This window comes from Euprymna scolopes, chromosome 42 (assembly GCF_053919585.1).
Source record: "Euprymna scolopes isolate OS-2025 chromosome 42, ASM5391958v1, whole genome shotgun sequence".
NCBI lineage: Eukaryota > Metazoa > Mollusca > Cephalopoda > Sepiida > Sepiolidae > Euprymna > Euprymna scolopes.
In genome coordinates this window covers 10,752,706-10,768,713 of record NC_136523.1, presented here as the reverse complement: position 1 = coordinate 10,768,713, position 16,008 = coordinate 10,752,706, and positions in this window count along the sequence as shown.

The following is a 16,008-nucleotide window of genomic DNA, read 5'->3' as shown; positions in this document are numbered from 1 at the left end:
TATCGGCAGATTCTATTACAAGCTAAGACAAGGCACATTTGATTTTTTAATTCAGCACTTGGGCGCCGCTTAATTCGTACCAGCAGTAGAAATTACGTCCTTCTACATCTGTCAGCATAGCAATAAATCCTACCAATCAATCATACCAAATTCCGCCGTACATTTCAAGCAGTTGTCTTATTTTTCAATTACTAACGTCATTTCTCTCTGAATTCGAACGGGAAAGAAACGAGGAAAAATAAAAGAAAATGAGGAGAAAACGAAGAATGAACGACAGGTTCGCCGATTAAGCAAAGTGAGAATTTGGAACCTCGACCGGAAAGTTCGCATTAAGTTCTTGTCATGCAGAAATAGATTCGCAGACAGGCACTGGTGGTACGACCGAACATATCTTATCGAAAGTACAGACAGACGAATTAGTTTCGCTCGAAATGTTTGGAGAACTCGTCGTAGATGCAATGAGAAATGCCACCAATTTTGAGATGGTTTACTGGAATTTCGCCGACAAATCTACTTAGATATCCATAGATAAACGATTATACGAATAAGTATTTACACTTTGTAATAAATCAGATATTGTAAATGCAGTAACGCGATATATAGAAGCATGTGCTATGAGACTTTTTTCAAATAGCTACTCACTCAATGCTTTTCCTTACTTACGACGTTTCGGCCGATGTATCGACACCATGAGAACAAAATATAATCTCGATGAGCGTAATTGTCGGAATTGCATCAAAATTCAAATCTTCATCCAAAACATCCCCAAAAAAATCATTGCAATTTTTTTTCCACAAATTTCTGATTCATGTAAACTATATATCAATGTCTTTATATTTATACTTTCTGTAAAATCTGCTGCAATCTTCAAACAATTTGGTTATTCATCACTTCTGTTATCAGAATTCTCGGTATCAAAATTCTATACACAATCCCGGTCTCGAAATAAAACGCACGTCTTCAAATTAACGCTCTTTTTATTGAAACCGTATGCCTTTCATATGCATATTATATGCCCTTAAGCCTCGTTATTTCATGAGATCGTCTGCATGTAAGTAAACGAAGCACCTATTTTTTCTTTCCTTATTTTTCTTGATTGACATTAGATACAGTGCAAAATAAAGTTTGCACTATTAAAATATCACATTCTTAAAATCACAGTATTAAAATATCATATTCTTAAAACCACACCAATAAAATATTACATTCTTTATATCACACAATTAAAATATCATATTCTTTAAATAACACTATTAAAATATCACATGTTAAAATCACACAATTAAAATATCATATTCTGTAAATCACACTATTAAAATATCACATGTTAAAATCACACAATTAAAATATCTCATTCTTTAAATCACACCATTAAAATGTCACATTCTTAAAATTACGCTATTAAAATATCACATTCTTTAAATCACACCATTAAAATATCATATTCTTTAAATCACACTATTAAAATATCACATACTTTAAATCACACTATTAAAATATCACATGTTAAAATCACACTATTAAAACATCACATTCTTAAAATCAGACTATTAAAATGACACATTCTTTAAATCACACTATTAAAATATTACATTCTTAAAATCACACCATTAAAATGTCACATTCTTAAAATTACGCTATAAAAATATTACATTCTTAAAATCACACTACTAAAATGACAAATTCTTAAAATTACACTATTAAAATATCACATTCTTAAAATCGCACCATTAAAATGTCACATTCTTAAAATTACGCTATAAAAATATTACATTCTTAAAATCACACTATTAAAATATCATATTCTTAAAATCACCCTATAAAAATATCACATTCTTTATATCACACTATTAAAATATCACATTCTTAAAATACCACTATGAAAATATTACATTCTTAAAATCACACAATTAAAATATCACATTTTAAAATCACACATAAAATATCACATTCTTTATATCACCCTATTAAAATATGACATTTTAAAATCACACTATTAAAATATCACATTTTAAAATTATACACTACGTGTTTGTTCACATGAACGCATATGAAGAGACTTTTGTGAAGAAGTAGTGAGTGTAAGATGCAATGTTTTAATAGGGAACTTATATTTTAATGGCCAGAATATATCAGGTCTGATAGCTCAGAGAGGTTATGTTGGAAAGTTATCAGATTAAAATCATAAAATCTCAAAGTCTTCTGAGAATTGGTGTTCAGCATACACGAAGAAGGAATGCGTTTTCCAAAGAAATTAGTGCCGTGCAAAGGTAAAACGCTCGGGTGGACAGGCACAATACTCTTCGTACGACTACATATCACGCTCGGCTTAATCAAGCTGTTCACCAAGGGTCTATAGAAATTTTATTTTTCACGTTCTATCTTTCCTTTCTCTCCCTCTCCTTCTTACCCCCACCTTTTCTTGATGTATCTTTTGCTGCTACTGCTTGTTATATCACGTGTTGAATGCCTTTCGATTGATAAAAAGAGATGGGTGCGCTATTTTGTTGGAAGTTTTGAACACGAGAAAGAAGTCGGCTCGCTATCCCGCGTCAAGAGAAAAGACGTTAAAAATCGCAAGTTTGAACAAGAGAAAGCGGTGGTTTGGTTTCTTTTTCTTCAATCGTGATTCCTCAAAGAACACGACACAGAATTAGTCAGAAAAGACTGTTTAACAAATCAGTTGTAAACGAAATTACAATCTCTTCATCGAGGAAAAAATAACTATTTAAGGCGCGTGAATTGGTCTTGTAAAAAACGAATACTAACTCCAGGGAGGCGTTAGGATTCACGTCAAAAGGAACCAATAAATCTTCTCTAGAAATACATTACACCACAGAAGATTTGGATTATTTTCTTGGATTACAGAACCAAGAGGATTGAAATTTTCTCGACTGAGAAAATTGAAGTTAATGGCACAAAGGAGGTAATTTACATACATCCTCTTTTAAAAAGATTAAGTGTTGACGTGTTTTATTTAAGTTCTTTGACACGTAGTAAGCCCTGACTACACCTATATTCTTACCCCTAATATCTCTTAAGAGGGACTAATTTGGCAGACACTGTTATTGGTGAACATAAAACTGACTATATCTTTCTTTCCCTATTAATATTTATATTTATTTAAAACACGTTAATCGCAATAGTCTTTCATTTTTGTTTTCCTTCTTGTTGTGCAATGGGATAACCTTTATTGTACGTCATGATAAATTCTCGGTAGGTCTGGACAATAGTGGCAACTACTTCACTTACTTGGGCCAAGATATTCTAAGATAAATCGAGTTAAAAGCTGCCACATTTTGTGGTCCCTAGATTCGGCAGCTCATCAGAAACCCAAGGTTTAGAGACTCAATGAAATGAGTTGAATTGGAAGAAGCCTGGTAGTAGTAAACTTGCTTGTCGTTTATCTGACCAGAAAATACGCTACTATTTTTATATAGTTACCGTAGTTAGAAACTTGCTCTATATATTGAGCGTCAATTTGCACTACCAATTCTTACACATGCATCGATTTCCATAGAAACTGGGTTTAATAAGTCACAAGCAGGAGAAGTGATTTCATCAGTAACCGCGGAAATTATGTAGTTTAACAATAGGCGTGGCTAAAATATCCATCCATTCTAGAATATACTATTTTTATTCCAACTTAAAAATATATATATTTCTATAAAAGTTGCTATGAAAAAAGTCGCAATAAAAGGATTACACCCAATTAGTAAAATATGATTATCCAAATAGAACAGTATACAATATAAAAAGAATTAAAGATTATGAAACATTATTGTCCTATCAAATATCGCCAGCCATGATTTTGAAACTTGATACGAAATTAGAGGACACTGCAATATTTTAGACATCACAAATCTGCCTAATAAGTTTACGAGAATAAACGTTTCTAAAAATCATCACAAACTGCGACGTTTGTACATAAGTAAAATGGCAAAGTACTAAAAAAGAATTCAAGGGGGAAGACGGCATCTTACTAATGCATTGAACGGTTGCGTGAAATACAGGGTGGTCAAAAAGTAAGTTAACATGTTAAAGGTAGAAAAAAACAATATGATCTATTATAATCTCTATTCGTTTAATATTATTTGTTTAAATATTTGAGTGTACTATATAAACTTTAATTTTACATCTAGATTTAAAATATATATATATATATATACGTGTATTGCTAATATCGTTTTTCTTTAAAATGTTACCTGACTTTTTGACCACCCTGCAGATGGGCCGAGAAAATGTATGGAATGCATTAAATTTTGTAGTTGATTATTCCAGTAAAATAATATATATATATATATATGTATATATATATATATATTTAATGAAAAAAAAAGCTGACATCCTGTTAACAAGTACAAAAACATTTAGCTGGATGTTTTCGAGTCCAACGTTAACAAATTCCTAATGAACCGCCCCTTAAGTAAACACTTCATTAAATCTCCACACTAACGTACTGTACTTGCAATAACCCTTATCCATGAGTGACTTCCGGGCCATAATAATTGGTGACCACCGTGTAAAAAAAAAGGTTGATACCACCGGTAAAATAGCAATAAAGTTTAATCACTTTTGCAATAGAGTAGAAATTACTAATAGAGACCTTGCATTTTAATTAATGAACAATTGTACCAAACACAAGGAATCAGGACCTCATCAACCACACTAAAATAGAACTGATGAATGATTATGGCGTGTCGATTTTTAAATAACAAGTTGCATTATTATTAAGTCCAAACTTACCAAAACTTATTAGCGCATGTATTAAAGCGACTCCATATATATTCAAAAGATCTATTTATAAAATTCATATCAAGCCGGACATTAAGCATTCTGATGTTAAAAACAAACGCATTTAAATAAAATGGATTTTTTTGTAATCTAAGTAGCTTCCGATTCAAAGATGATAAATGCAAATTTAGTGATAAAATGACAGTGTATTACTAAGCAAAAGGTATGTATTGTATTTTCCTTAGACAATGGAATAAAACGAATTTGATGCATACCATATACTGCTATTTTAATTTCAAAAACAGAACATACATTGTATGAAAACGACAAATATTATTTGCCTACATTAGTACAACAACTTACTCGACGCTGACACAAACAATATTCCGAATGATGAAAACGATCATAATGATGCTGGCGTTAAAGTCGAAAATATATCAGAACAGTATCCTAAAATAAATATACACAGACCCTGTTTTATTTGGCCTAGAATTTATGAATATTCGCATCTATTATTTCTTTTTCTAATAAACTACATCAAAAAGGTTTATTGATGCAGTTAATTCAGATTATTGCTAAAAGTGGAAAGTATCTATGAAAGCTTTAACATAAAATAATACTGATACGCTAGTCTCACCAACAAATGATGTAAATATGATTTATTCCTAGTGAGTGCATACAAAATAATTACAGTGTAAGGCGTTACACAATATAAATAAACATTTTCTGCCAAAGAATTTTCGCAAATTTATAGTATATAATATTTTTTAAACATAACTCCCGACGACAGATTAACCACAGACAGAATGTTGTTTCAACTTGCATTGCAGTATAAGCTTCACATATGCTGACAACACAACGATCTATTACAACACTTCTCTCTTATAAAGTTTATAACCTAGTGCACTGGAGTGAGAGTTGGCTAATTGATTTTGATGCACTGAAAAGATGGTGGGATTATTCTACCGCTGGGGTAGATATCTCACTGCCGATGCAATTCTCTAATTGTATAAGAGTCAATCACAACCAAGGATAGAGTAATGTTCCCACATCTGGGCAGGAACTGCTAGAAACACCTCACCATGCCAATGACAGGGTTCAATATAAACTTGCTAGTCCAGTGGGTGGATTACCTTTTCTTTGACATCTCTTTTTATAGAAGAGACGTCACAAGGCTTTCTCTGCTTTATCGGAATTGTCATGGCAAGTGCTCGCTTGAGATCTTATTTATGTTCCCAATTGCCAAACATTCACGAAAAACTATCAATAATTTCCTCCCCTCTTTATCTGTGTCTAAACTCAAACGTACTTCCATGAACAAATATTATTTCTTATAATTGCACGCCTGTGCAACACTCTTTCCTTTTCCTGCTTCCCTGCTGGCTCTAATATGATCATCTCAAACGTGAAAAAGGCATTGATTGGCCCCCCCTTTAATTAATCCAATTTACAAAGTTTCCACTACTAACAATTATTACGATGCCCCGTGTTTTTCTTATATAATTGCCTCGATAGACTGTGAAATTTATATTGCTCCCCCGAGATGTTTTACGTGAAAAAGTAAAACAAGAAAAAAAAAACGTATGTAGAAATTAAACAAACCAATGTATGAGCTAAATAAAGTGGTAGCGTGGCAGCATGCATACTCGCGTGCAAGTGTCTCAGTTTAACTCCGTTTCTTTACTTAATTTTTAGGTATTTAACCTTTCCTTCAATACCGGGCAACGACGGCTACATCGTCTTACCAATTGGCTATATAAATATATAGATATTATTGCGAGTCTTATATATTAAACAGAAGTATTACACACATTTACATAATCGGCATATAATAAGTTAAAATGTGCTAATCCTGTCTTGTGTTACTTAAAAGCGATTAAGAGAAAATAATTAGTATATAAGAAGTCTAAACATCCATAAAAATTATAGAGGTTCCAAATTGAGATTGGCGAAATAATGAAGATGGTAATTTTTTAGAGAAATCATGAAAATCTAAGAAGAGGCAAAATATGGTAATTTGAAGTGGATCGTGTTATCTTATTCTGCTCCAGAATGTTTTTCTACGAAGACTATTCTAAATATCAATTTTAATCACGAATTACGTGAGGACACCATAGGCATTAAGTGCGATAAACAAGCAAGAAAGCATAATCTCGACACAAAATCCAGTAATTCAGCAAATATATTCCTAGATGTTAAATACAACTTCATAGGCAATAAAGTAAATAAAGGTACCCATTATTGTAAACTACGTAGAATCAGAACAAATTATAGCTGATATAGTTACAAAACCTTCAACCAATAAAAAAGCATACAGGTTAAGAAAAACAAGAATGAATTGTAAGTCCTTAATAATGTATAAAACTACATTTATTTTGATGTATCTAAAAACTACTTTATTAACATCTAAAAATGGTAATAAACAACAAAAACATTAATTAACAACATTTTTTAATTTTTTTTCCTTTTTCGTTATTATATATTACATACATACATACACACACATATTGTCCCGTTGTATATATATATATATATATATATATATATATATATATATATATATATATATATATATATACTCGGGTGTTTTTTATATTCAAAAGTAATGGACTAATGAATTCAACGAGGTTGTTATATAGTGCTAAATAAAAAGAGCTGATAATACTTGTTTATTGTTATATAAACATGCTCACATCCCGCTGCTACAAATAGCCACTTGTTTCAATCAAACAACAGATATCATCAGGCAGCGACTTGACTATTCAAAAGTTCAATGAATCAATGTTTCATATATATATATATATATATATATATATATATATATATATATATATGTATGTACATATATGACTGTCTCTCTGCTTGTCTCTCCTCACATTCTAAAACTATTTCTACCGAAACTAAAAGTAACGGAGCAAAGCTAGGAGCCCCAAATGATTGGATTTTATGACCCGTTTTATGGGTCTTTAATCGGTTAAAATAGTTTTTAAGGTGTCAAAAATGTGTCAAAATTGACACCAATCGTTATGCCTTTTGTACATCTATTTTAGTTTTTTTTTTTTTTTAATAATCAGTTTATATGTGTATCACGTTATTACAGTGGTAAAGTCACCAGCTTTTAAAAATACAGTTTTGCTTCCGGTTTTGATTCTAGCTGATGGCACACAAATCATTTTTTTGGGGGGGGGGGCGGGTATCACGACTCTATAATAATACATACGAAATCTGGGCAAATTAAAATATATTTATATGTATTTTGCGACCAGTCAAAACCGGGCTTCCTCTCTGCTAGTGTAAGATAAGAAAGATTTTTAGGAGGCGTTGAAATATTAACAACACGGACATCAAATCAAAAGAAGATCTTTTTTTATCTAGCTCTTGTTGCTTTGACTCGGAATTATAAAGAAATTAAACTGCTAAATTATATCAGTTTACTGTAAAAAAATGTAAACATTTACCGGTACTTGTGTAAATTGGTGATCTTTAAAACCAAGGAATTTCAAGCCAAAACATTATCATATATTTACATATCGTGTAGAAGTTTGTATAAATTCGGATGGTTACAGAAAGTAGAAAAATAATTAAAAGTAAAAATAGAATTTACCGAAATATCGACTTTCATCGTATGTTTTTATGTGGAATAGTTGTGTGAGCAATTTAGCCTGACAAACTGACGTAACTAGTTTGACTCAATACGACGTTATAAATGCCAACACTTTTTAAAACACAACAATCTATTTGTTATTTATATATTGTTTTATTCGAATTTTATTGATTTTTTTAATTAAAAATACATTTAGCATATCATCTACTGAATAGTTTTTTTTTTTAATTCTTAGAGATGTGTAATTATTTCCACAGGGCATGTAAGTTCGTTAAAATGTCTAATCAGAAATACACTGGTTCAAAAAAAATAAAGAAAACACTACCATGGCAAGCACTGAATTTTTTTATCGTAGATATTTTTCTATTTATTTAGTTTCAATAATGCTTGAAATTTCTACTTATTTCGACATGGAACCTGAGTAAGTATTAATGTTTGTACCTGGAATGCGTTGGCTAACATATCACCAACCTGCTCAAGCGCCAGTTTTTGTTGGTTCGATTTAATAATGATCTCATGGTCTTTCATTACGCGCCAAAGTTAATTCATATGCACGCTCACTGAATAAATTAGTTGTTTATGCATATCGAAAAAGAATCAGCCACTGATCCACAATGGTGGATGCAACAGGGATTAAAGCGAAACATTTATGATAAATGTGTCTGAAAAATCTGAATGTCTGACCTGGACATCGACAGAGGTAAATATAGATTATGACTCGAAAGTATAATGACCGCGGTTACTATTTGCGCAGTTGCGGTTCGTATGAACACTGATATTAAAGCAGAAACTTTGTTTCCAATAAACACGTCTAATATAGGTCTAGTTTATAATAATGAAACGTGAGAAAATAACAACTATTTCAGTACATTGTCACAGTTTAATTGTTAGGTTGGTTAAAAAATGATGTCGTTTTTATCAGATATACAGTGGAACCCGTATATAAGATACATGTTCTCCTGTCACTACAACTCTCTTAAATCTGGGTTACAATTATATCCGGGGTTCGTATATCTGTGTTACCCTGTACATTAATACAAGCACTAATTTGGGACTAGATAAATCTCTCTTATATCGTTTTTTTATATTCGAGCATCTTATATACGGGTTTCCACTGTATATACGTAAAAACACGGCATTATTTTTTCACGAACCTAATATGGTTTTCTAAAAAATTAAGTTTATGTCATAACAATAAGTAAAATATGACAGACTGTCGACCCGTTTTCTTACACAAGTTACAGCTGCCTTTTGGCGTAATAAGTAGACCTTGTTCAGAATAAAGAAAACCTTGTTTAACATAGAGTAGGGCGAGGGCTTTTACATTATCTAAGAGATATATAATCATGCTTCCCGATCTAATTTTTACATATTCAGGAAATCTGGTAGAAGTTTTCTAGCTTTCGTAGAAAACTAAATGTTTATGAAAATCAGTTTGTTTTTTTGTATATATTGTATGTGTGCGTGTTTTTTTTTGTTTTTTTTCTTTACTAAATTCAGACATTCTTGTAGAAGTGTTCTAGCTTGCGTAGAAAGTTTACGTTAAAGAAAATGTTTGTTTTTCTATATATTTTTATGTGTGTGTGTGTTCTTTTTTTTTTACTAAATTCAGACAATCTTGAAGAAGTGTTCTAGCTTGCGTAGGAAACTAAATGTTTATGAAAATCTGGTTGTTTTTTGTATATATTTTTATGTGTGTATGTCTTTTACTAAATAGGATATTTTCTAGGTGGGTACAAGTGTGTCATATATGTGAAGGTTACAGAGGTAATTCTTTTTAAAATTATTAAAGATTTTTAATATTTCAATTCAATTAATAACTTTGACAAACATTTTTGACGTGTTATATTATGTAATCTATGAGTTCTAATATTGTGTGCCAAGTAAAAATCTATAAGGTTTAATATTCAATGGGAGATAAGAAGGATATACCAATGCAAGTGTTGAATCGATGTGAATTGCAAATCTTAACCAATATTAGCACCCTACAACATAGTAGCACTGTGACTTAGTTAGGGTGAAAAATAGTATATATATATATATATATATATATATATATATATATATATATATATATATATGATTGCTTAATTTACTCACATAAATAAATTTACGAAAGTATAAATTTATGGGTAAACTTAAAGTATTTACTTCAACAGTCCTCAATACGTATGTAGAGCGAGGTTGGTTGTTTTCGTTTTACGGCATATCAGCCCTTTTTGGGTTATTTAATGCCGAATCCAAAGATTTTGAAGAAAACATCTTTTAATAGAATATATTTGTTGTTTTACGTCGGTGTCTATTTAACTCATAGTTGGGACACTAACAGGTACTACCATTCCGGGGCAGATTGGACATGGGAGCAATGGTAAGTAAAGGGTGGCTCCCCAAAGGCCACAAGCTGGGGCCTTACCACTGGATATAGTTTAAGGTCGTATCCAGTACCCCCATTGAGGGACTTTTACCCTCTGCAGGGGGGGGGCAGTCGGCGTATTCTAATGCCCCACAAACAGGGCCGTAGAGCTAGGTAGTAAGATATTAAATTTATATGGCAATTAAGCAACACAGAATATTCCGACGAACAGGATATTAGACAAATATTCAATGCTTGGAAAATAATGATTTTGTAGAAATACATGATACTCACAGGTTTAAGTACCCTTCTAACTCGGTGGAGAGAACCCACCTCGGTCGCTTTGACAATTACCTCAATATATTTATTCACGCTGTTTGTAATTTTTAAAGATAAATCAGAAAGTAATTTGTTATTTGAGGTGTCGAATTTGTGTTGAATTGATTATAAACACAAAAGATTGTGCCGAGGTGGAATATATTGCAGTAATTTAGTGGATCAGTTCCCCCGCCAGCATTTTGGAAGAAGTTATACAACCGAAGTAATTTTCAAGCAGTTGCGAAAGACAGATTCACTAAGGTATTTGTTTAATAGTTTGAAAAGGAAACGGAACTACCTCATGACATTTGACGGCATTGGAAGTTACTATCGAATATTCAACTACAGACTGGAAGGCTTCCTTTACAGTTGTTGTCATTTTCTTTGATATGTGTAAAAGACTCTACCACTCGAGTCTTTTATATAGCGTCTTGCCATTATACAATATAGCCATCAAAGAGAACATTTTATCAGAGAGGTCGTTCCTGAATACCAGGAAAAATAAAATTCCGAGGATTGACTCCTGTCGCATGTCCGCATTCATATCGTATGTTTCAAATGTCCGCGCATCAAGGAGAATCCGCATTTTTTTTATTATTAAAGAAGGTATTGATTGTGTTAAACATGTTTTTAGTTTGATGAGAAAACTATCGTCTAAAACGTTGTCAAAGACCTTGAAATGTCTACGGCTAGTGGCCTACCTTGCTTCACCTCATACGTTTCGTGGTATATACGTTTGGAGGTTGATTGGTTGGTTGTTTTTGTTTTACGGCGTATCAACCCTTTTCGGGTAATTTAATGCCGAATCCAAAGATTTTGAAGAAAATTTTTTTTAATAGAATATATTTGTTGTTTTCACGTTGGTTTCTATTTAACCCATAGTTGGGACCTTGACAGGCACTACCACTCTGGGTCAGAGTGGACCTGGGAGCAATGGTAATTAAAGGGTGGATCCACACTCCCCAACGCACACAAGCTGGGACCTCACCACTGGATATAGTTTAAGGTCGTATATACGCTGGGAAATTACAGTAAAGATATATCCAGTGATACAGTCTTACTTTAATCGATACCGTCGATCAGACTGAAGTTTATTATCTATGAGGCGTCGAACTAGTGTTTGAGTTAATATGGACTCCAAGATTTTGGCGGTGAAATGCAAGAGGCTAATGGGGTTATACTTTAGTGGGTCAGTTCCCCCGCCTGAATTTTGAAAGCTGGTAAAATAGGAAATGCAACGTTCAGTAAGGCATTTGTTATAGAGTTTGAAGAGAATTAAAGCGACTACAGTAATACATATTTTCATAGGATAGCAGGGATAAAATCGAGGCCACAAGCATTGGGGTGCCTAGGTTTTATTATGGTATTAAGAACAAAAGAAGAGAATGTTTCTAGATCATCCCATGTGTCTACAGTCTGCAAAGAAATTTGAGAAAGATGGTCAGTTAGATCTAAAGTGGAGTCTTAAACAAACGGTCGGGTAAGTAGATTAGTCTTTTCGGCTACTGTGCAGGCAATCCCCAGGTTTTTGGATAGTTGGGAATTTGTTTATTAACCATTATGCACTAAGTTTTTATAAGTTGTTCAGAAATCTCGAGTCCCTAATTTGTGCGACTCAGTACGTTTTCTTGTGATTAGTGACTACCTTTCCCTGGCTGCAGCTACTTCTCTTTTACAATTATTTCTTACAAAGTTTTTCTCTATACGTATTAGACGTAGTCTCATACGTCAGCGAAATTCATGCGAACTTTGGGCGATGGCAGCTGCCCAATCAGAGGAGACCCGTTATGGAGGGTCTGGTTTGCTAAAAAAAACTTGTGTAGGAGATTGCGATTTAATTGGTGCGTCGAACCATTTAATATTCTTATTTGCACACCTTTCCGCAGGAACAGAAGATACTATACCATGGAGCATTTCTGATATATTCCCTTATGATTTTCAGTCAACCTTTATTATAGTACGCTTTTGTTTATAGTAATGACTCCTCAGCTTGGGGTCGTGAGTTTAGGAAAATTTCTACCTATTTCACAACATATTAACATTTCCATATTGGCTATGGGGATGTGTTGTACAATGTGCGGGAATTGTGGTCAGAAATACATCTAAAATTGAGGTTTACTGATCCTGTCGATCAGTGAAACGGATCGTAGACGTGAATGTCTGTGAAAGAGAGTGGGATATAGAAAACTGTGTGTGATTTTACCAGCCGCATCAGTGTAACTAGAGAGACCAAGCAAACTACTGGTGGTAAAAATTAAAGGTTTACAACATATTTACTTGGAAATAAGGGAGCGTGCTGCATCTATGCTGTAGGAAACTTAGTTTCCTAGGATACAGTCCTTTGTCGCAGGAGAATGGTATAGAAAATATAAGTAGCTAATGCTATGTGGCAGGTTAGTCTAAAACATATGAAGGCCTGGCCGTGTGATTCTTGTTTGGATTATCCGGAAAGTAGTGTTTTTTTTTTTAAGTATAGACTCCCATTCTGTGCATATGTCTGCATGAATCGTCAGGGTAAAGTGGGAGCTAATCAAACATGTTTAAATGGTTAGACGGGATATGAGAGTGTGGGTTAATGAAAGTACATACTCGAAAGACGATGGGTACCGCTGTAAGGGCAGCTACGCCTGAAAATGTTAGGTAAGGGTTGCGCAATCAATAACAATACCTCTCTTCCATCTGCACTGCTTGAGTCCAGTGGCAAGAAGAAATCCAGGACCACTGGAAAGAATTCCGAGATAAGTGTAGAGCACATGCAGCACTTGGAAGTCACATGCGGTCACCAATTTTAGTACTGACCAGGCTTAACGTTGCTTAACTTCCGTGATCTTTTGAGGACTGGTATGTCACTGTGATATAAACTTATATAATACTGGCTAGTCACTTAGTGCTAAGATATCCGAAAGATTACTGAGAGAAATGATTCTACATTGTCTAAGCTCCTTCTATGTTCGTGGATGTTTGTGAATTTAATCCCCATGGCGGAGACGATTACGTTTTGCTTGAGATTGCGTCCAGTTCGGTCGTACGTATTGATTGAGCTGTCATTTTATATAATAGTTTCAGGTTTATGGTTAGATTAATCGCGCTGGACTATTTAGCCATCAATCATTCGAAGATACCGTCTTAGAGGATGGTAATGAATCGAAAGCGGGGAACTGCGTTAATCATCCTAGTCAGGTAACAACGCTCACTACTGGGTGTCTCTAGCAAATCTCGGTTATCTGCATAATAAGTAGAGAAGGAGAATGATAGCTGGGCGATGAGCAGAACCCATCTACTCCTACGACAGTTTAGGTTTATTTGAGTCACCAGCTCTAAAGCGGTTGTCAATTAGGATTAAAGTGATCTCCATCCCTCGTGTATATTGTGCCAAGACGTATAAGATCACCAACACTGGTTTAACATAAGAATTTTCCTTTTTGAAGATGAATGAACTAGGGAGATCTACGGTTAATCAGCTCCAAAGTTGAAACTATCAAAACAAATCTCATATTTTCTCCATCTGTATGGAGCAGTAAAATATTATCAAGACTACAATATATGGATATATTACCATAGGTTTGCATTTCAAAACAGTAACGAAATCTCTATTATTAATATACAGGTTGGAACAATACATTTGTCGTTTGAAAACAACGCTGAGGCTTTGTTTAAAAAAAAATTTAATTGAAAAATTGATAATGTAGTATAGCTGACATCTATTCAATGTAGGTGCCTTCAGCCTCAATCAATGCCCCGATAAATGTTCGAAACTAGGAGTATACCCTTTCCAAAAGAGCCACCGGAGCTCCCCGAATACTGAGTAAATGGCGGCGATCGAAATGTCTTTGATGTTGTGGGAGGTCATGATGGTGATGATCTCGACGTAAGAATAAATGAAGTGGTTCAGCGGGTTCAGGGCGAGAGAAGAGAGAGGTCAGTGAGAGAAGAGTACTAAGTCGCAGCACTTCTTCTGAAGACAAGCCTGGGTCTCTTTGGACTTGTGGGTCGGTGCCGAGACCTGCTGAAACTCAGGCCCTGCTAGCAGCCACCTAATTGCACAGGAGGCTCATCACTTGCAGAATAGCCAGGTACACTTTGGTGTTGACTTTCAAGCCGATTTCTGAGATGTGAGGTGGCATGATGTTGCCCTCACTTCAAACTATACGAAATATACTAACTGTGCCCGGTAACTTCGTCGAGTTGTGCACTCAAGCGTTAAACCGTCCAGATTTGCATTGTTGGGGTGCTGTTGTCAAAACTTGGATCGGTAGAAAGCATGAGTTTTACAGCGGCGCAACCAAACCAAATTCCAAAAATAGAAACTTGAACATATAAAGCCCATGACGAATACAATTTCTTTCCAAAATGATTATATTGAACATTAAATAAATCGAAAATATCTGATATCCTGTAAGTAAAAATTGCCAAACAAAATTAAATGATTAAATACTTGGACATATAAGCAACTTGCGACATAATTTTTTTTTCTTAAAATAATAGAATTCGGTATTAAAAACTTTAACAAATATTGATATACTGCAAAACGATTGAGGCGACCTTTCTAGGGCAAATGCTGTTGACATATCTAAGGCTTTTGATAAGGTATCGCATGAAGGTTTACTTCATAGGATCTCTATCTATGATATAGCTGGAAATGTCTTCTCAATTATTAAATCATTTCTTTCTGACAGGTTCAGGTAGTTGATGGGCAAAAATCAGAAGCTCACAGTATTAATACTGGATTCCCTGAGGGGTCCATCCTAGGCCCAACTCTTTTCCTGATCTACATTAATGATCTTCCAAATAACATCTTTATATCATTTGTAGACATTTATGCTGATGACACTACCATCTATGGTAGCACAGCTAAGTCAGTAAACGACCAGGTTCTCTCCGATTCTCTCTCCTCTGATCTTGAGCACGTAGTATCATGGGGAAAGGAGTGAATGCTAACTTTTAATACATCTAAAACAACGCTTCTCTCTTTACATCATCAACGTTCGGATCCCCATCT